Here is an 18,808-nt window from a genome sequence, read left to right as displayed (position 1 = left end):
AAGCAAATCCTGTCTGGCTTCCTCTCCGGCCTTTATTCACCTCCCGTGTAGCTGTGAGTGTGTGAGCCTGCAGGGCCCCATGGAATTGCCTAGAAGTAGGCTGAATCGCTGCAAGGGCTGAACAGCAGTATCGGGCAGGCTCGGGCAACGCGCGGCCCGTTCGGGTTATCGCTTCTCGGCCTTTTGGCTAAGATCAAGTGTAGTATCTGTTCTTATCAGTTTAATATCTGATACGTCCCCTATCTGGGGACCATATATTAAATGGATTTTTAGAACAGGGAGATGGAAATAGAGCTTGCTCTGTCCACTCCACGCATTGACCTGGTATTGCAGTATTTCCAGGACCGGTGCACCCTTTCCTTATGTGTTGACTAAAAGCAGATTCCAAAAGTGTTTTTTGTCTTTGCTATTGTTTCTGTCTTTCTGAAGGGATCTCCCCTTTTAATCCCATTATTTCAACACCTGTTGGACAATGCATGAGTGATAATGAGCTCATTGATTAAATGCAATTAATGAATAGATTGCCACCTCTTGTTGTGTGTCGTCTGTGTTTCTGTGTTTCCGGCATTTCACATTGGAACACCTCATTCACCTTCCTTGTCTTCTCTCCGCCCTCCCTTTTAGGTAAGTTAAAGAGCTGCACCTGAGCCAGCCACTGATTGATTGATTGATTGATTGATTGATTGATTGATTGATTGATTGATGCAGCACAACAGTCAAATAGTGGAGTGGAGTAGGGGAACAGCAAACAGCCAATAAAGCAGCCCGCCCGCTCGCCTGCCCGCCACAATGGACCTACCTGTGTACACTAGATGGATGTGATGGAATGTACTGTCGTCCCTACATTTCAAGAAGAAGTAAGAATTGCAGTTGCAACAAAGCCTTGCTTGCCTACAAAGAGAGCAGCAATTTGGATTTGTTACTATGTTACCTAGAAGAATAACAAACTGTGCAAGGATGGAGGTTGTAGGAGCAAGGAGAAGTTGTCTGTAAAGTTGGTGGATGCCTATTTTCCATTTTGCAGTCCCTTGTCTCCCTCTTGTGGCCTCCTGGAGGCAACTAGCTGTGCAAAAAAAAGACAGCCTGGCGGCCGGCTGTTGCAGTGTTGCCCTCTCAGGCAACACTGAGTGACTGACTGAGCCTCACCGTCTTATATAAAGTTCAGACGGAACTTTGCACGTGTCATAGTGGAGCCCTCAGGATTCCAGAGCCAGCTTTCTGACATCATAATGGGGCCTCAGAGATAAAAGCCTGGGCCCAGGCAGTGTTGGTCAGTGCTGCTCAGCAGGCAGCACTGGACTGGACTGGATTACAGCTGATACAAGGTGTGAAGGAACAAGGGGTGGCTGTGGGCATGCACTTGCTGCCGCTGCCAGTGTTTATCTGCATGGCAGCAGGGCATTTGGGCGTTGCCAGGAAGGCGTTTTTATGTAGATTCCTCCTCTTTCAGCACTGCATTGTGGTGCAAGCAAAAGAAGCAAATCCTGTCTGGCTTCCTCTCCGGCCTTTATTCACCTCCCGTGTAGCTGTGAGTGTGTGAGCCTGCAGGGCCCCATGGAATTGCCTAGAAGTAGGCTGAATCGCTGCAAGGGCTGAACAGCAGTATCGGGCAGGCTCGGGCAACGCGCGGCCCGTTCGGGTTATCGCTTCTCGGCCTTTTGGCTAAGATCAAGTGTAGTATCTGTTCTTATCAGTTTAATATCTGATACGTCCCCTATCTGGGGACCATATATTAAATGGATTTTTAGAACAGGGAGATGGAAATAGAGCTTGCTCTGTCCACTCCACGCATTGACCTGGTATTGCAGTATTTCCAGGACCGGTGCACCCTTTCCTTATGTGTTGACTAAAAGCAGATTCCAAAAGTGTTTTTTGTCTTTGCTATTGTTTCTGTCTTTCTGAAGGGATCTCCCCTTTTAATCCCATTATTTCAACACCTGTTGGACAATGCATGAGTGATAATGAGCTCATTGATTAAATGCAATTAATGAATAGATTGCCACCTCTTGTTGTGTGTCGTCTGTGTTTCTGTGTTTCCGGCATTTCACATTGGAACACCTCATTCACCTTCCTTGTCTTCTCTCCGCCCTCCCTTTTAGGTAAGTTAAAGAGCTGCACCTGAGCCAGCCACTGATTGATTGATTGATTGATTGATTGATTGATTGATTGATTGATTGATTGATGCAGCACAACAGTCAAATAGTGGAGTGGAGTAGGGGAACAGCAAACAGCCAATAAAGCAGCCCGCCCGCTCGCCTGCCCGCCACAATGGACCTACCTGTGTACACTAGATGGATGTGATGGAATGTACTGTCGTCCCTACATTTCAAGAAGAAGTAAGAATTGCAGTTGCAACAAAGCCTTGCTTGCCTACAAAGAGAGCAGCAATTTGGATTTGTTACTATGTTACCTAGAAGAATAACAAACTGTGCAAGGATGGAGGTTGTAGGAGCAAGGAGAAGTTGTCTGTAAAGTTGGTGGATGCCTATTTTCCATTTTGCAGTCCCTTGTCTCCCTCTTGTGGCCTCCTGGAGGCAACTAGCTGTGCAAAAAAAAGACAGCCTGGCGGCCGGCTGTTGCAGTGTTGCCCTCTCAGGCAACACTGAGTGACTGACTGAGCCTCACCGTCTTATATAAAGTTCAGACGGAACTTTGCACGTGTCATAGTGGAGCCCTCAGGATTCCAGAGCCAGCTTTCTGACATCATAATGGGGCCTCAGAGATAAAAGCCTGGGCCCAGGCAGTGTTGGTCAGTGCTGCTCAGCAGGCAGCACTGGACTGGACTGGATTACAGCTGATACAAGGTGTGAAGGAACAAGGGGTGGCTGTGGGCATGCACTTGCTGCCGCTGCCAGTGTTTATCTGCATGGCAGCAGGGCATTTGGGCGTTGCCAGGAAGGCGTTTTTATGTAGATTCCTCCTCTTTCAGCACTGCATTGTGGTGCAAGCAAAAGAAGCAAATCCTGTCTGGCTTCCTCTCCGGCCTTTATTCACCTCCCGTGTAGCTGTGAGTGTGTGAGCCTGCAGGGCCCCATGGAATTGCCTAGAAGTAGGCTGAATCGCTGCAAGGGCTGAACAGCAGTATCGGGCAGGCTCGGGCAACGCGCGGCCCGTTCGGGTTATCGCTTCTCGGCCTTTTGGCTAAGATCAAGTGTAGTATCTGTTCTTATCAGTTTAATATCTGATACGTCCCCTATCTGGGGACCATATATTAAATGGATTTTTAGAACAGGGAGATGGAAATAGAGCTTGCTCTGTCCACTCCACGCATTGACCTGGTATTGCAGTATTTCCAGGACCGGTGCACCCTTTCCTTATGTGTTGACTAAAAGCAGATTCCAAAAGTGTTTTTTGTCTTTGCTATTGTTTCTGTCTTTCTGAAGGGATCTCCCCTTTTAATCCCATTATTTCAACACCTGTTGGACAATGCATGAGTGATAATGAGCTCATTGATTAAATGCAATTAATGAATAGATTGCCACCTCTTGTTGTGTGTCGTCTGTGTTTCTGTGTTTCCGGCATTTCACATTGGAACACCTCATTCACCTTCCTTGTCTTCTCTCCGCCCTCCCTTTTAGGTAAGTTAAAGAGCTGCACCTGAGCCAGCCACTGATTGATTGATTGATTGATTGATTGATTGATTGATTGATTGATTGATGCAGCACAACAGTCAAATAGTGGAGTGGAGTAGGGGAACAGCAAACAGCCAATAAAGCAGCCCGCCCGCTCGCCTGCCCGCCACAATGGACCTACCTGTGTACACTAGATGGATGTGATGGAATGTACTGTCGTCCCTACATTTCAAGAAGAAGTAAGAATTGCAGTTGCAACAAAGCCTTGCTTGCCTACAAAGAGAGCAGCAATTTGGATTTGTTACTATGTTACCTAGAAGAATAACAAACTGTGCAAGGATGGAGGTTGTAGGAGCAAGGAGAAGTTGTCTGTAAAGTTGGTGGATGCCTATTTTCCATTTTGCAGTCCCTTGTCTCCCTCTTGTGGCCTCCTGGAGGCAACTAGCTGTGCAAAAAAAAGACAGCCTGGCGGCCGGCTGTTGCAGTGTTGCCCTCTCAGGCAACACTGAGTGACTGACTGAGCCTCACCGTCTTATATAAAGTTCAGACGGAACTTTGCACGTGTCATAGTGGAGCCCTCAGGATTCCAGAGCCAGCTTTCTGACATCATAATGGGGCCTCAGAGATAAAAGCCTGGGCCCAGGCAGTGTTGGTCAGTGCTGCTCAGCAGGCAGCACTGGACTGGACTGGATTACAGCTGATACAAGGTGTGAAGGAACAAGGGGTGGCTGTGGGCATGCACTTGCTGCCGCTGCCAGTGTTTATCTGCATGGCAGCAGGGCATTTGGGCGTTGCCAGGAAGGCGTTTTTATGTAGATTCCTCCTCTTTCAGCACTGCATTGTGGTGCAAGCAAAAGAAGCAAATCCTGTCTGGCTTCCTCTCCGGCCTTTATTCACCTCCCGTGTAGCTGTGAGTGTGTGAGCCTGCAGGGCCCCATGGAATTGCCTAGAAGTAGGCTGAATCAATCGCTGCAAGGGCTGAACAGCAGTATCGGGCAGGCTCGGGCAACGCGCGGCCCGTTCGGGTTATCGCTTCTCGGCCTTTTGGCTAAGATCAAGTGTAGTATCTGTTCTTATCAGTTTAATATCTGATACGTCCCCTATCTGGGGACCATATATTAAATGGATTTTTAGAACAGGGAGATGGAAATAGAGCTTGCTCTGTCCACTCCACGCATTGACCTGGTATTGCAGTATTTCCAGGACCGGTGCACCCTTTCCTTATGTGTTGACTAAAAGCAGATTCCAAAAGTGTTTTTTGTCTTTGCTATTGTTTCTGTCTTTCTGAAGGGATCTCCCCTTTTAATCCCATTATTTCAACACCTGTTGGACAATGCATGAGTGATAATGAGCTCATTGATTAAATGCAATTAATGAATAGATTGCCACCTCTTGTTGTGTGTCGTCTGTGTTTCTGTGTTTCCGGCATTTCACATTGGAACACCTCATTCACCTTCCTTGTCTTCTCTCCGCCCTCCCTTTTAGGTAAGTTAAAGAGCTGCACCTGAGCCAGCCACTGATTGATTGATTGATTGATTGATTGATTGATTGATTGATTGATTGATGCAGCACAACAGTCAAATAGTGGAGTGGAGTAGGGGAACAGCAAACAGCCAATAAAGCAGCCCGCCCGCTCGCCTGCCCGCCACAATGGACCTACCTGTGTACACTAGATGGATGTGATGGAATGTACTGTCGTCCCTACATTTCAAGAAGAAGTAAGAATTGCAGTTGCAACAAAGCCTTGCTTGCCTACAAAGAGAGCAGCAATTTGGATTTGTTACTATGTTACCTAGAAGAATAACAAACTGTGCAAGGATGGAGGTTGTAGGAGCAAGGAGAAGTTGTCTGTAAAGTTGGTGGATGCCTATTTTCCATTTTGCAGTCCCTTGTCTCCCTCTTGTGGCCTCCTGGAGGCAACTAGCTGTGCAAAAAAAAGACAGCCTGGCGGCCGGCTGTTGCAGTGTTGCCCTCTCAGGCAACACTGAGTGACTGACTGAGCCTCACCGTCTTATATAAAGTTCAGACGGAACTTTGCACGTGTCATAGTGGAGCCCTCAGGATTCCAGAGCCAGCTTTCTGACATCATAATGGGGCCTCAGAGATAAAAGCCTGGGCCCAGGCAGTGTTGGTCAGTGCTGCTCAGCAGGCAGCACTGGACTGGACTGGATTACAGCTGATACAAGGTGTGAAGGAACAAGGGGTGGCTGTGGGCATGCACTTGCTGCCGCTGCCAGTGTTTATCTGCATGGCAGCAGGGCATTTGGGCGTTGCCAGGAAGGCGTTTTTATGTAGATTCCTCCTCTTTCAGCACTGCATTGTGGTGCAAGCAAAAGAAGCAAATCCTGTCTGGCTTCCTCTCCGGACTTTATTCACCTCCCGTGTAGCTGTGAGTGTGTGAGCCTGCAGGGCCCCATGGAATTGCCTAGAAGTAGGCTGAATCGCTGCAAGGGCTGAACAGCAGTATCGGGCAGGCTCGGGCAACGCGCGGCCCGTTCGGGTTATCGCTTCTCGGCCTTTTGGCTAAGATCAAGTGTAGTATCTGTTCTTATCAGTTTAATATCTGATACGTCCCCTATCTGGGGACCATATATTAAATGGATTTTTAGAACAGGGAGATGGAAATAGAGCTTGCTCTGTCCACTCCACGCATTGACCTGGTATTGCAGTATTTCCAGGACCGGTGCACCCTTTCCTTATGTGTTGACTAAAAGCAGATTCCAAAAGTGTTTTTTGTCTTTGCTATTGTTTCTGTCTTTCTGAAGGGATCTCCCCTTTTAATCCCATTATTTCAACACCTGTTGGACAATGCATGAGTGATAATGAGCTCATTGATTAAATGCAATTAATGAATAGATTGCCACCTCTTGTTGTGTGTCGTCTGTGTTTCTGTGTTTCCGGCATTTCACATTGGAACACCTCATTCACCTTCCTTGTCTTCTCTCCGCCCTCCCTTTTAGGTAAGTTAAAGAGCTGCACCTGAGCCAGCCACTGATTGATTGATTGATTGATTGATTGATTGATTGATGCAGCACAACAGTCAAATAGTGGAGTGGAGTAGGGGAACAGCAAACAGCCAATAAAGCAGCCCGCCCGCTCGCCTGCCCGCCACAATGGACCTACCTGTGTACACTAGATGGATGTGATGGAATGTACTGTCGTCCCTACATTTCAAGAAGAAGTAAGAATTGCAGTTGCAACAAAGCCTTGCTTGCCTACAAAGAGAGCAGCAATTTGGATTTGTTACTATGTTACCTAGAAGAATAACAAACTGTGCAAGGATGGAGGTTGTAGGAGCAAGGAGAAGTTGTCTGTAAAGTTGGTGGATGCCTATTTTCCATTTTGCAGTCCCTTGTCTCCCTCTTGTGGCCTCCTGGAGGCAACTAGCTGTGCAAAAAAAAGACAGCCTGGCGGCCGGCTGTTGCAGTGTTGCCCTCTCAGGCAACACTGAGTGACTGACTGAGCCTCACCGTCTTATATAAAGTTCAGACGGAACTTTGCACGTGTCATAGTGGAGCCCTCAGGATTCCAGAGCCAGCTTTCTGACATCATAATGGGGCCTCAGAGATAAAAGCCTGGGCCCAGGCAGTGTTGGTCAGTGCTGCTCAGCAGGCAGCACTGGACTGGACTGGATTACAGCTGATACAAGGTGTGAAGGAACAAGGGGTGGCTGTGGGCATGCACTTGCTGCCGCTGCCAGTGTTTATCTGCATGGCAGCAGGGCATTTGGGCGTTGCCAGGAAGGCGTTTTTATGTAGATTCCTCCTCTTTCAGCACTGCATTGTGGTGCAAGCAAAAGAAGCAAATCCTGTCTGGCTTCCTCTCCGGCCTTTATTCACCTCCCGTGTAGCTGTGAGTGTGTGAGCCTGCAGGGCCCCATGGAATTGCCTAGAAGTAGGCTGAATCGCTGCAAGGGCTGAACAGCAGTATCGGGCAGGCTCGGGCAACGCGCGGCCCGTTCGGGTTATCGCTTCTCGGCCTTTTGGCTAAGATCAAGTGTAGTATCTGTTCTTATCAGTTTAATATCTGATACGTCCCCTATCTGGGGACCATATATTAAATGGATTTTTAGAACAGGGAGATGGAAATAGAGCTTGCTCTGTCCACTCCACGCATTGACCTGGTATTGCAGTATTTCCAGGACCGGTGCACCCTTTCCTTATGTGTTGACTAAAAGCAGATTCCAAAAGTGTTTTTTGTCTTTGCTATTGTTTCTGTCTTTCTGAAGGGATCTCCCCTTTTAATCCCATTATTTCAACACCTGTTGGACAATGCATGAGTGATAATGAGCTCATTGATTAAATGCAATTAATGAATAGATTGCCACCTCTTGTTGTGTGTCGTCTGTGTTTCTGTGTTTCCGGCATTTCACATTGGAACACCTCATTCACCTTCCTTGTCTTCTCTCCGCCCTCCCTTTTAGGTAAGTTAAAGAGCTGCACCTGAGCCAGCCACTGATTGATTGATTGATTGATTGATTGATTGATTGATTGATTGATTGATTGATGCAGCACAACAGTCAAATAGTGGAGTGGAGTAGGGGAACAGCAAACAGCCAATAAAGCAGCCCGCCCGCTCGCCTGCCCGCCACAATGGACCTACCTGTGTACACTAGATGGATGTGATGGAATGTACTGTCGTCCCTACATTTCAAGAAGAAGTAAGAATTGCAGTTGCAACAAAGCCTTGCTTGCCTACAAAGAGAGCAGCAATTTGGATTTGTTACTATGTTACCTAGAAGAATAACAAACTGTGCAAGGATGGAGGTTGTAGGAGCAAGGAGAAGTTGTCTGTAAAGTTGGTGGATGCCTATTTTCCATTTTGCAGTCCCTTGTCTCCCTCTTGTGGCCTCCTGGAGGCAACTAGCTGTGCAAAAAAAAGACAGCCTGGCGGCCGGCTGTTGCAGTGTTGCCCTCTCAGGCAACACTGAGTGACTGACTGAGCCTCACCGTCTTATATAAAGTTCAGACGGAACTTTGCACGTGTCATAGTGGAGCCCTCAGGATTCCAGAGCCAGCTTTCTGACATCATAATGGGGCCTCAGAGATAAAAGCCTGGGCCCAGGCAGTGTTGGTCAGTGCTGCTCAGCAGGCAGCACTGGACTGGACTGGATTACAGCTGATACAAGGTGTGAAGGAACAAGGGGTGGCTGTGGGCATGCACTTGCTGCCGCTGCCAGTGTTTATCTGCATGGCAGCAGGGCATTTGGGCGTTGCCAGGAAGGCGTTTTTATGTAGATTCCTCCTCTTTCAGCACTGCATTGTGGTGCAAGCAAAAGAAGCAAATCCTGTCTGGCTTCCTCTCCGGCCTTTATTCACCTCCCGTGTAGCTGTGAGTGTGTGAGCCTGTAGGGCCCCATGGAATTGCCTAGAAGTAGGCTGAATCGCTGCAAGGGCTGAACAGCAGTATCGGGCAGGCTCGGGCAACGCGCGGCCCGTTCGGGTTATCGCTTCTCGGCCTTTTGGCTAAGATCAAGTGTAGTATCTGTTCTTATCAGTTTAATATCTGATACGTCCCCTATCTGGGGACCATATATTAAATGGATTTTTAGAACAGGGAGATGGAAATAGAGCTTGCTCTGTCCACTCCACGCATTGACCTGGTATTGCAGTATTTCCAGGACCGGTGCACCCTTTCCTTATGTGTTGACTAAAAGCAGATTCCAAAAGTGTTTTTTGTCTTTGCTATTGTTTCTGTCTTTCTGAAGGGATCTCCCCTTTTAATCCCATTATTTCAACACCTGTTGGACAATGCATGAGTGATAATGAGCTCATTGATTAAATGCAATTAATGAATAGATTGCCACCTCTTGTTGTGTGTCGTCTGTGTTTCTGTGTTTCCGGCATTTCACATTGGAACACCTCATTCACCTTCCTTGTCTTCTCTCCGCCCTCCCTTTTAGGTAAGTTAAAGAGCTGCACCTGAGCCAGCCACTGATTGATTGATTGATTGATTGATTGATTGATTGATTGATTGATTGATGCAGCACAACAGTCAAATAGTGGAGTGGAGTAGGGGAACAGCAAACAGCCAATAAAGCAGCCCGCCCGCTCGCCTGCCCGCCACAATGGACCTACCTGTGTACACTAGATGGATGTGATGGAATGTACTGTCGTCCCTACATTTCAAGAAGAAGTAAGAATTGCAGTTGCAACAAAGCCTTGCTTGCCTACAAAGAGAGCAGCAATTTGGATTTGTTACTATGTTACCTAGAAGAATAACAAACTGTGCAAGGATGGAGGTTGTAGGAGCAAGGAGAAGTTGTCTGTAAAGTTGGTGGATGCCTATTTTCCATTTTGCAGTCCCTTGTCTCCCTCTTGTGGCCTCCTGGAGGCAACTAGCTGTGCAAAAAAAAGACAGCCTGGCGGCCGGCTGTTGCAGTGTTGCCCTCTCAGGCAACACTGAGTGACTGACTGAGCCTCACCGTCTTATATAAAGTTCAGACGGAACTTTGCACGTGTCATAGTGGAGCCCTCAGGATTCCAGAGCCAGCTTTCTGACATCATAATGGGGCCTCAGAGATAAAAGCCTGGGCCCAGGCAGTGTTGGTCAGTGCTGCTCAGCAGGCAGCACTGGACTGGACTGGATTACAGCTGATACAAGGTGTGAAGGAACAAGGGGTGGCTGTGGGCATGCACTTGCTGCCGCTGCCAGTGTTTATCTGCATGGCAGCAGGGCATTTGGGCGTTGCCAGGAAGGCGTTTTTATGTAGATTCCTCCTCTTTCAGCACTGCATTGTGGTGCAAGCAAAAGAAGCAAATCCTGTCTGGCTTCCTCTCCGGCCTTTATTCACCTCCCGTGTAGCTGTGAGTGTGTGAGCCTGCAGGGCCCCATGGAATTGCCTAGAAGTAGGCTGAATCGCTGCAAGGGCTGAACAGCAGTATCGGGAAGGCTCGGGCAACGCGCGGCCCGTTCGGGTTATCGCTTCTCGGCCTTTTGGCTAAGATCAAGTGTAGTATCTGTTCTTATCAGTTTAATATCTGATACGTCCCCTATCTGGGGACCATATATTAAATGGATTTTTAGAACAGGGAGATGGAAATAGAGCTTGCTCTGTCCACTCCACGCATTGACCTGGTATTGCAGTATTTCCAGGACCGGTGCACCCTTTCCTTATGTGTTGACTAAAAGCAGATTCCAAAAGTGTTTTTTGTCTTTGCTATTGTTTCTGTCTTTCTGAAGGGATCTCCCCTTTTAATCCCATTATTTCAACACCTGTTGGACAATGCATGAGTGATAATGAGCTCATTGATTAAATGCAATTAATGAATAGATTGCCACCTCTTGTTGTGTGTCGTCTGTGTTTCTGTGTTTCCGGCATTTCACATTGGAACACCTCATTCACCTTCCTTGTCTTCTCTCCGCCCTCCCTTTTAGGTAAGTTAAAGAGCTGCACCTGAGCCAGCCACTGATTGATTGATTGATTGATTGATTGATTGATTGATTGATTGATTGATTGATTGATGCAGCACAACAGTCAAATAGTGGAGTGGAGTAGGGGAACAGCAAACAGCCAATAAAGCAGCCCGCCCGCTCGCCTGCCCGCCACAATGGACCTACCTGTGTACACTAGATGGATGTGATGGAATGTACTGTCGTCCCTACATTTCAAGAAGAAGTAAGAATTGCAGTTGCAACAAAGCCTTGCTTGCCTACAAAGAGAGCAGCAATTTGGATTTGTTACTATGTTACCTAGAAGAATAACAAACTGTGCAAGGATGGAGGTTGTAGGAGCAAGGAGAAGTTGTCTGTAAAGTTGGTGGATGCCTATTTTCCATTTTGCAGTCCCTTGTCTCCCTCTTGTGGCCTCCTGGAGGCAACTAGCTGTGCAAAAAAAAGACAGCCTGGCGGCCGGCTGTTGCAGTGTTGCCCTCTCAGGCAACACTGAGTGACTGACTGAGCCTCACCGTCTTATATAAAGTTCAGACGGAACTTTGCACGTGTCATAGTGGAGCCCTCAGGATTCCAGAGCCAGCTTTCTGACATCATAATGGGGCCTCAGAGATAAAAGCCTGGGCCCAGGCAGTGTTGGTCAGTGCTGCTCAGCAGGCAGCACTGGACTGGACTGGATTACAGCTGATACAAGGTGTGAAGGAACAAGGGGTGGCTGTGGGCATGCACTTGCTGCCGCTGCCAGTGTTTATCTGCATGGCAGCAGGGCATTTGGGCGTTGCCAGGAAGGCGTTTTTATGTAGATTCCTCCTCTTTCAGCACTGCATTGTGGTGCAAGCAAAAGAAGCAAATCCTGTCTGGCTTCCTCTCCGGCCTTTATTCACCTCCCGTGTAGCTGTGAGTGTGTGAGCCTGCAGGGCCCCATGGAATTGCCTAGAAGTAGGCTGAATCGCTGCAAGGGCTGAACAGCAGTATCGGGCAGGCTCGGGCAACGCGCGGCCCGTTCGGGTTATCGCTTCTCGGCCTTTTGGCTAAGATCAAGTGTAGTATCTGTTCTTATCAGTTTAATATCTGATACGTCCCCTATCTGGGGACCATATATTAAATGGATTTTTAGAACAGGGAGATGGAAATAGAGCTTGCTCTGTCCACTCCACGCATTGACCTGGTATTGCAGTATTTCCAGGACCGGTGCACCCTTTCCTTATGTGTTGACTAAAAGCAGATTCCAAAAGTGTTTTTTGTCTTTGCTATTGTTTCTGTCTTTCTGAAGGGATCTCCCCTTTTAATCCCATTATTTCAACACCTGTTGGACAATGCATGAGTGATAATGAGCTCATTGATTAAATGCAATTAATGAATAGATTGCCACCTCTTGTTGTGTGTCGTCTGTGTTTCTGTGTTTCCGGCATTTCACATTGGAACACCTCATTCACCTTCCTTGTCTTCTCTCCGCCCTCCCTTTTAGGTAAGTTAAAGAGCTGCACCTGAGCCAGCCACTGATTGATTGATTGATTGATTGATTGATTGATTGATTGATTGATGCAGCACAACAGTCAAATAGTGGAGTGGAGTAGGGGAACAGCAAACAGCCAATAAAGCAGCCCGCCCGCTCGCCTGCCCGCCACAATGGACCTACCTGTGTACACTAGATGGATGTGATGGAATGTACTGTCGTCCCTACATTTCAAGAAGAAGTAAGAATTGCAGTTGCAACAAAGCCTTGCTTGCCTACAAAGAGAGCAGCAATTTGGATTTGTTACTATGTTACCTAGAAGAATAACAAACTGTGCAAGGATGGAGGTTGTAGGAGCAAGGAGAAGTTGTCTGTAAAGTTGGTGGATGCCTATTTTCCATTTTGCAGTCCCTTGTCTCCCTCTTGTGGCCTCCTGGAGGCAACTAGCTGTGCAAAAAAAAGACAGCCTGGCGGCCGGCTGTTGCAGTGTTGCCCTCTCAGGCAACACTGAGTGACTGACTGAGCCTCACCGTCTTATATAAAGTTCAGACGGAACTTTGCACGTGTCATAGTGGAGCCCTCAGGATTCCAGAGCCAGCTTTCTGACATCATAATGGGGCCTCAGAGATAAAAGCCTGGGCCCAGGCAGTGTTGGTCAGTGCTGCTCAGCAGGCAGCACTGGACTGGACTGGATTACAGCTGATACAAGGTGTGAAGGAACAAGGGGTGGCTGTGGGCATGCACTTGCTGCCGCTGCCAGTGTTTATCTGCATGGCAGCAGGGCATTTGGGCGTTGCCAGGAAGGCGTTTTTATGTAGATTCCTCCTCTTTCAGCACTGCATTGTGGTGCAAGCAAAAGAAGCAAATCCTGTCTGGCTTCCTCTCCGGCCTTTATTCACCTCCCGTGTAGCTGTGAGTGTGTGAGCCTGCAGGGCCCCATGGAATTGCCTAGAAGTAGGCTGAATCGCTGCAAGGGCTGAACAGCAGTATCGGGCAGGCTCGGGCAACGCGCGGCCCGTTCGGGTTATCGCTTCTCGGCCTTTTGGCTAAGATCAAGTGTAGTATCTGTTCTTATCAGTTTAATATCTGATACGTCCCCTATCTGGGGACCATATATTAAATGGATTTTTAGAACAGGGAGATGGAAATAGAGCTTGCTCTGTCCACTCCACGCATTGACCTGGTATTGCAGTATTTCCAGGACCGGTGCACCCTTTCCTTATGTGTTGACTAAAAGCAGATTCCAAAAGTGTTTTTTGTCTTTGCTATTGTTTCTGTCTTTCTGAAGGGATCTCCCCTTTTAATCCCATTATTTCAACACCTGTTGGACAATGCATGAGTGATAATGAGCTCATTGATTAAATGCAATTAATGAATAGATTGCCACCTCTTGTTGTGTGTCGTCTGTGTTTCTGTGTTTCCGGCATTTCACATTGGAACACCTCATTCACCTTCCTTGTCTTCTCTCCGCCCTCCCTTTTAGGTAAGTTAAAGAGCTGCACCTGAGCCAGCCACTGATTGATTGATTGATTGATTGATTGATTGATTGATTGATTGATTGATTGATTGATTGATTGATTGATGCAGCACAACAGTCAAATAGTGGAGTGGAGTAGGGGAACAGCAAACAGCCAATAAAGCAGCCCGCCCGCTCGCCTGCCCGCCACAATGGACCTACCTGTGTACACTAGATGGATGTGATGGAATGTACTGTCGTCCCTACATTTCAAGAAGAAGTAAGAATTGCAGTTGCAACAAAGCCTTGCTTGCCTACAAAGAGAGCAGCAATTTGGATTTGTTACTATGTTACCTAGAAGAATAACAAACTGTGCAAGGATGGAGGTTGTAGGAGCAAGGAGAAGTTGTCTGTAAAGTTGGTGGATGCCTATTTTCCATTTTGCAGTCCCTTGTCTCCCTCTTGTGGCCTCCTGGAGGCAACTAGCTGTGCAAAAAAAACACAGCCTGGCGGCCGGCTGTTGCAGTGTTGCCCTCTCAGGCAACACTGAGTGACTGACTGAGCCTCACCGTCTTATATAAAGTTCAGACGGAACTTTGCACGTGTCATAGTGGAGCCCTCAGGATTCCAGAGCCAGCTTTCTGACATCATAATGGGGCCTCAGAGATAAAAGCCTGGGCCCAGGCAGTGTTGGTCAGTGCTGCTCAGCAGGCAGCACTGGACTGGACTGGATTACAGCTGATACAAGGTGTGAAGGAACAAGGGGTGGCTGTGGGCATGCACTTGCTGCCGCTGCCAGTGTTTATCTGCATGGCAGCAGGGCATTTGGGCGTTGCCAGGAAGGCGTTTTTATGTAGATTCCTCCTCTTTCAGCACTGCATTGTGGTGCAAGCAAAAGAAGCAAATCCTGTCTGGCTTCCTCTCCGGCCTTTATTCACCTCCCGTGTAGCTGTGAGTGTGTGAGCCTGCAGGGCCCCATGGAATTGCCTAGAAGTAGGCTGAATCGCTGCAAGGGCTGAACAGCAGTATCGGGCAGGCTCGGGCAACGCGCGGCCCGTTCGGGTTATCGCTTCTCGGCCTTTTGGCTAAGATCAAGTGTAGTATCTGTTCTTATCAGTTTAATATCTGATACGTCCCCTATCTGGGGACCATATATTAAATGGATTTTTAGAACAGGGAGATGGAAATAGAGCTTGCTCTGTCCACTCCACGCATTGACCTGGTATTGCAGTATTTCCAGGACCGGTGCACCCTTTCCTTATGTGTTGACTAAAAGCAGATTCCAAAAGTGTTTTTTGTCTTTGCTATTGTTTCTGTCTTTCTGAAGGGATCTCCCCTTTTAATCCCATTATTTCAACACCTGTTGGACAATGCATGAGTGATAATGAGCTCATTGATTAAATGCAATTAATGAATAGATTGCCACCTCTTGTTGTGTGTCGTCTGTGTTTCTGTGTTTCCGGCATTTCACATTGGAACACCTCATTCACCTTCCTTGTCTTCTCTCCGCCCTCCCTTTTAGGTAAGTTAAAGAGCTGCACCTGAGCCAGCCACTGATTGATTGATTGATTGATTGATTGATTGATTGATTGATTGATTGATTGATTGATGCAGCACAACAGTCAAATAGTGGAGTGGAGTAGGGGAACAGCAAACAGCCAATAAAGCAGCCCGCCCGCTCGCCTGCCCGCCACAATGGACCTACCTGTGTACACTAGATGGATGTGATGGAATGTACTGTCGTCCGTACATTTCAAGAAGAAGTAAGAATTGCAGTTGCAACAAAGCCTTGCTTGCCTACAAAGGGAGCAGCAATTTGGATTTGTTACTATGTTACCTAGAAGAATAACAAACTGTGCAAGGATGGAGGTTGTAGGAGCAAGGAGAAGTTGTCTGTAAAGTTGGTGGATGCCTATTTTCCATTTTGCAGTCCCTTGTCTCCCTCTTGTGGCCTCCTGGAGGCAACTAGCTGTGCAAAAAAAAGACAGCCTGGCGGCCGGCTGTTGCAGTGTTGCCCTCTCAGGCAACACTGAGTGACTGACTGAGCCTCACCGTCTTATATAAAGTTCAGACGGAACTTTGCACGTGTCATAGTGGAGCCCTCAGGATTCCAGAGCCAGCTTTCTGACATCATAATGGGGCCTCAGAGATAAAAGCCTGGGCCCAGGCAGTGTTGGTCAGTGCTGCTCAGCAGGCAGCACTGGACTGGACTGGATTACAGCTGATACAAGGTGTAAAGGAACAAGGGGTGGCTGTGGGCATGCACTTGCTGCCGCTGCCAGTGTTTATCTGCATGGCAGCAGGGCATTTGGGCGTTGCCAGGAAGGCGTTTTTATGTAGATTCCTCCTCTTTCAGCACTGCATTGTGGTGCAAGCAAAAGAAGCAAATCCTGTCTGGCTTCCTCTCCGGCCTTTATTCACCTCCCGTGTAGCTGTGAGTGTGTGAGCCTGCAGGGCCCCATGGAATTGCCTAGAAGTAGGCTGAATCGCTGCAAGGGCTGAACAGCAGTATCGGGCAGGCTCGGGCAACGCGCGGCCCGTTCGGGTTATCGCTTCTCGGCCTTTTGGCTAAGATCAAGTGTAGTATCTGTTCTTATCAGTTTAATATCTGATACGTCCCCTATCTGGGGACCATATATTAAATGGATTTTTAGAACAGGGAGATGGAAATAGAGCTTGCTCTGTCCACTCCACGCATTGACCTGGTATTGCAGTATTTCCAGGACCGGTGCACCCTTTCCTTATGTGTTGACTAAAAGCAGATTCCAAAAGTGTTTTTTGTCTTTGCTATTGTTTCTGTCTTTCTGAAGGGATCTCCCCTTTTAATCCCATTATTTCAACACCTGTTGGACAATGCATGAGTGATAATGAGCTCATTGATTAAATGCAATTAATGAATAGATTGCCACCTCTTGTTGTGTGTCGTCTGTGTTTCTGTGTTTCCGGCATTTCACATTGGAACACCTCATTCACCTTCCTTGTCTTCTCTCCGCCCTCCCTTTTAGGTAAGTTAAAGAGCTGCACCTGAGCCAGCCACTGATTGATTGATTGATTGATTGATTGATTGATTGATTGATTGATTGATTGATTGATTGATTGATGCAGCACAACAGTCAAATAGTGGAGTGGAGTAGGGGAACAGCAAACAGCCAATAAAGCAGCCCGCCCGCTCGCCTGCCCGCCACAATGGACCTACCTGTGTACACTAGATGGATGTGATGGAATGTACTGTCGTCCCTACATTTCAAGAAGAAGTAAGAATTGCAGTTGCAACAAAGCCTTGCTTGCCTACAAAGAGAGCAGCAATTTGGATTTGTTACTATGTTACCTAGAAGAATAACAAACTGTGCAAGGATGGAGGTTGTAGGAGCAAGGAGAAGTTGTCTGTAAAGTTGGTGGATGCCTATTTTCCATTTTGCAGTCCCTTGTCTCCCTCTTGTGGCCTCCTGGAGGCAACTAGCTGTGCAAAAAAAAGACAGCCTGGCGGCCGGCTGTTGCAGTGTTGCCCTCTCAGGCAACACTGAGTGACTGACTGAGCCTCACCGTCTTATATAAAGTTCAGACGGAACTTTGCACGTGTCATAGTGGAGCCCTCAGGATTCCAGAGCCAGCTTTCTGACATCATAATGGGGCCTCAGAGATAAAAGCCTGGGCCCAGGCAGTGTTGGTCAGTGCTGCTCAGCAGGCAGCACTGGACTGGACTGGATTACAGCTGATACAAGGTGTGAAGGAACAAGGGGTGGCTGTGGGCATGCACTTGCTGCCGCTGCCAGTGTTTATCTGAATGGCAGCAGGGCATTTGGGCGTTGCCAGGAAGGCGTTTTTATGTAGATTCCTCCTCTTTCAGCACTGCATTGTGGTGCAAGCAAAAGAAGCAAATCCTGTCTGGCTTCCTCTCCGGCCTTTATTCACCTCCCGTGTAGCTGTGAGTGTGTGAGCCTGCAGGGCCCCATGGAATTGCCTAGAAGTAGGCTGAATCGCTGCAAGGGCTGAACAGCAGTATCGGGCAGGCTCGGGCAACGCGCGGCCCGTTCGGGTTATCGCTTCTCGGCCTTTTGGCTAAGATCAAGTGTAGTATCTGTTCTTATCAGTTTAATATCTGATACGTCCCCTATCTGGGGACCATATATTAAATGGATTTTTAGAACAGGGAGATGGAAATAGAGCTTGCTCTGTCCACTCCACGCATTGACCTGGTATTGCAGTATTTCCAGGACCGGTGCACCCTTTCCTTATGTGTTGACTAAAAGCAGATTCCAAAAGTGTTTTTTGTCTTTGCTATTGTTTCTGTCTTTCTGAAGGGATCTCCCCTTTTAATCCCATTATTTCAACACCTGTTGGACAAGGCATGAGTGATAATGAGCTCATTGATTAAATGCAATTAATGAATAGATTGCCACCTCTTGTTGTGTGTCGTCTGTGTTTCTGTGTTTCCGGCATTTCACATTGGAACACCTCATTCACCTTCCTTGTCTTCTCTCCGCCCTCCCTTTTAGGTAAGTTAAAGAGCTGCACCTGAGCCAGCCACTGATTGATTGATTGATTGATTGATTGATTGATTGATTGATTGATTGATTGATTGATTGATTGATTGATGCAGCACAACAGTCAAATAGTGGAGTGGAGTAGGGGAACAGCAAACAGCCAATAAAGCAGCCCGCCCGCTCGCCTGCCCGCCACAATGGACCTACCTGTGTACACTAGATGGATGTGATGGAATGTACTGTCGTCCCTACATTTCAAGAAGAAGTAAGAATTGCAGTTGCAACAATGCCTTGCTTGCCTACAAAGAGAGCAGCAATTTGGATTTGTTACTATGTTACCTAGAAGAATAACAAACTGTGCAAGGATGGAGGTTGTAGGAGCAAGGAGAAGTTGTCTGTAAAGTTGGTGGATGCCTATTTTCCATTTTGCAGTCCCTTGTCTCCCTCT

At 47.6% G+C, this 18,808-nt stretch overlaps 13 non-coding genes across 13 annotated transcripts; all 13 read left to right on the top strand.

Moving 5' to 3' along the window:
- The first annotated feature begins 167 nt into the window (after window positions 1-167).
- On the top strand, window positions 168-358 carry LOC142692889 (U2 spliceosomal RNA). The gene has a single exon (XR_012861285.1). It is a non-coding gene; the product is annotated as a U2 spliceosomal RNA (small nuclear RNA).
- Window positions 359-1,642: 1,284 nt separating this feature from the next.
- LOC142692888 (U2 spliceosomal RNA) lies at window positions 1,643-1,833 on the top strand. The gene has a single exon (XR_012861284.1). It is a non-coding gene; the product is annotated as a U2 spliceosomal RNA (small nuclear RNA).
- A 1,288-nt stretch (window positions 1,834-3,121) lies between these two features.
- On the top strand, window positions 3,122-3,312 carry LOC142692887 (U2 spliceosomal RNA). Its single transcript, XR_012861283.1, has one exon. It is a non-coding gene; the product is annotated as a U2 spliceosomal RNA (small nuclear RNA).
- A 1,288-nt stretch (window positions 3,313-4,600) lies between these two features.
- LOC142692883 (U2 spliceosomal RNA) lies at window positions 4,601-4,791 on the top strand. Its single transcript, XR_012861281.1, has one exon. It is a non-coding gene; the product is annotated as a U2 spliceosomal RNA (small nuclear RNA).
- Window positions 4,792-6,075: 1,284 nt separating this feature from the next.
- LOC142692882 (U2 spliceosomal RNA) lies at window positions 6,076-6,266 on the top strand. Its single transcript, XR_012861280.1, has one exon. It is a non-coding gene; the product is annotated as a U2 spliceosomal RNA (small nuclear RNA).
- Window positions 6,267-7,538: 1,272 nt separating this feature from the next.
- On the top strand, window positions 7,539-7,729 carry LOC142692881 (U2 spliceosomal RNA). Its single transcript, XR_012861279.1, has one exon. It is a non-coding gene; the product is annotated as a U2 spliceosomal RNA (small nuclear RNA).
- A 1,288-nt stretch (window positions 7,730-9,017) lies between these two features.
- Window positions 9,018-9,208, top strand: LOC142692880 (U2 spliceosomal RNA). Its single transcript, XR_012861278.1, has one exon. It is a non-coding gene; the product is annotated as a U2 spliceosomal RNA (small nuclear RNA).
- Window positions 9,209-10,492: 1,284 nt separating this feature from the next.
- On the top strand, window positions 10,493-10,683 carry LOC142692879 (U2 spliceosomal RNA). Its single transcript, XR_012861277.1, has one exon. It is a non-coding gene; the product is annotated as a U2 spliceosomal RNA (small nuclear RNA).
- Window positions 10,684-11,975: 1,292 nt separating this feature from the next.
- On the top strand, window positions 11,976-12,166 carry LOC142692878 (U2 spliceosomal RNA). Its single transcript, XR_012861276.1, has one exon. It is a non-coding gene; the product is annotated as a U2 spliceosomal RNA (small nuclear RNA).
- Window positions 12,167-13,446: 1,280 nt separating this feature from the next.
- Window positions 13,447-13,637, top strand: LOC142692877 (U2 spliceosomal RNA). Its single transcript, XR_012861275.1, has one exon. It is a non-coding gene; the product is annotated as a U2 spliceosomal RNA (small nuclear RNA).
- A 1,304-nt stretch (window positions 13,638-14,941) lies between these two features.
- Window positions 14,942-15,132, top strand: LOC142692876 (U2 spliceosomal RNA). The gene has a single exon (XR_012861274.1). It is a non-coding gene; the product is annotated as a U2 spliceosomal RNA (small nuclear RNA).
- Window positions 15,133-16,424: 1,292 nt separating this feature from the next.
- On the top strand, window positions 16,425-16,615 carry LOC142692875 (U2 spliceosomal RNA). The gene has a single exon (XR_012861273.1). It is a non-coding gene; the product is annotated as a U2 spliceosomal RNA (small nuclear RNA).
- Window positions 16,616-17,915: 1,300 nt separating this feature from the next.
- Window positions 17,916-18,106, top strand: LOC142692874 (U2 spliceosomal RNA). Its single transcript, XR_012861272.1, has one exon. It is a non-coding gene; the product is annotated as a U2 spliceosomal RNA (small nuclear RNA).
- The last annotated feature ends 702 nt before the right edge of the window (window positions 18,107-18,808 follow it).

The sequence above is a fragment of the Rhinoderma darwinii genome (genome assembly GCF_050947455.1).
Source record: "Rhinoderma darwinii isolate aRhiDar2 chromosome 5 unlocalized genomic scaffold, aRhiDar2.hap1 SUPER_5_unloc_40, whole genome shotgun sequence".
Classification (NCBI taxonomy): Eukaryota; Metazoa; Chordata; class Amphibia; order Anura; family Rhinodermatidae; genus Rhinoderma; species Rhinoderma darwinii.
This window is presented reverse-complemented; position numbering and strand designations above follow the sequence as displayed.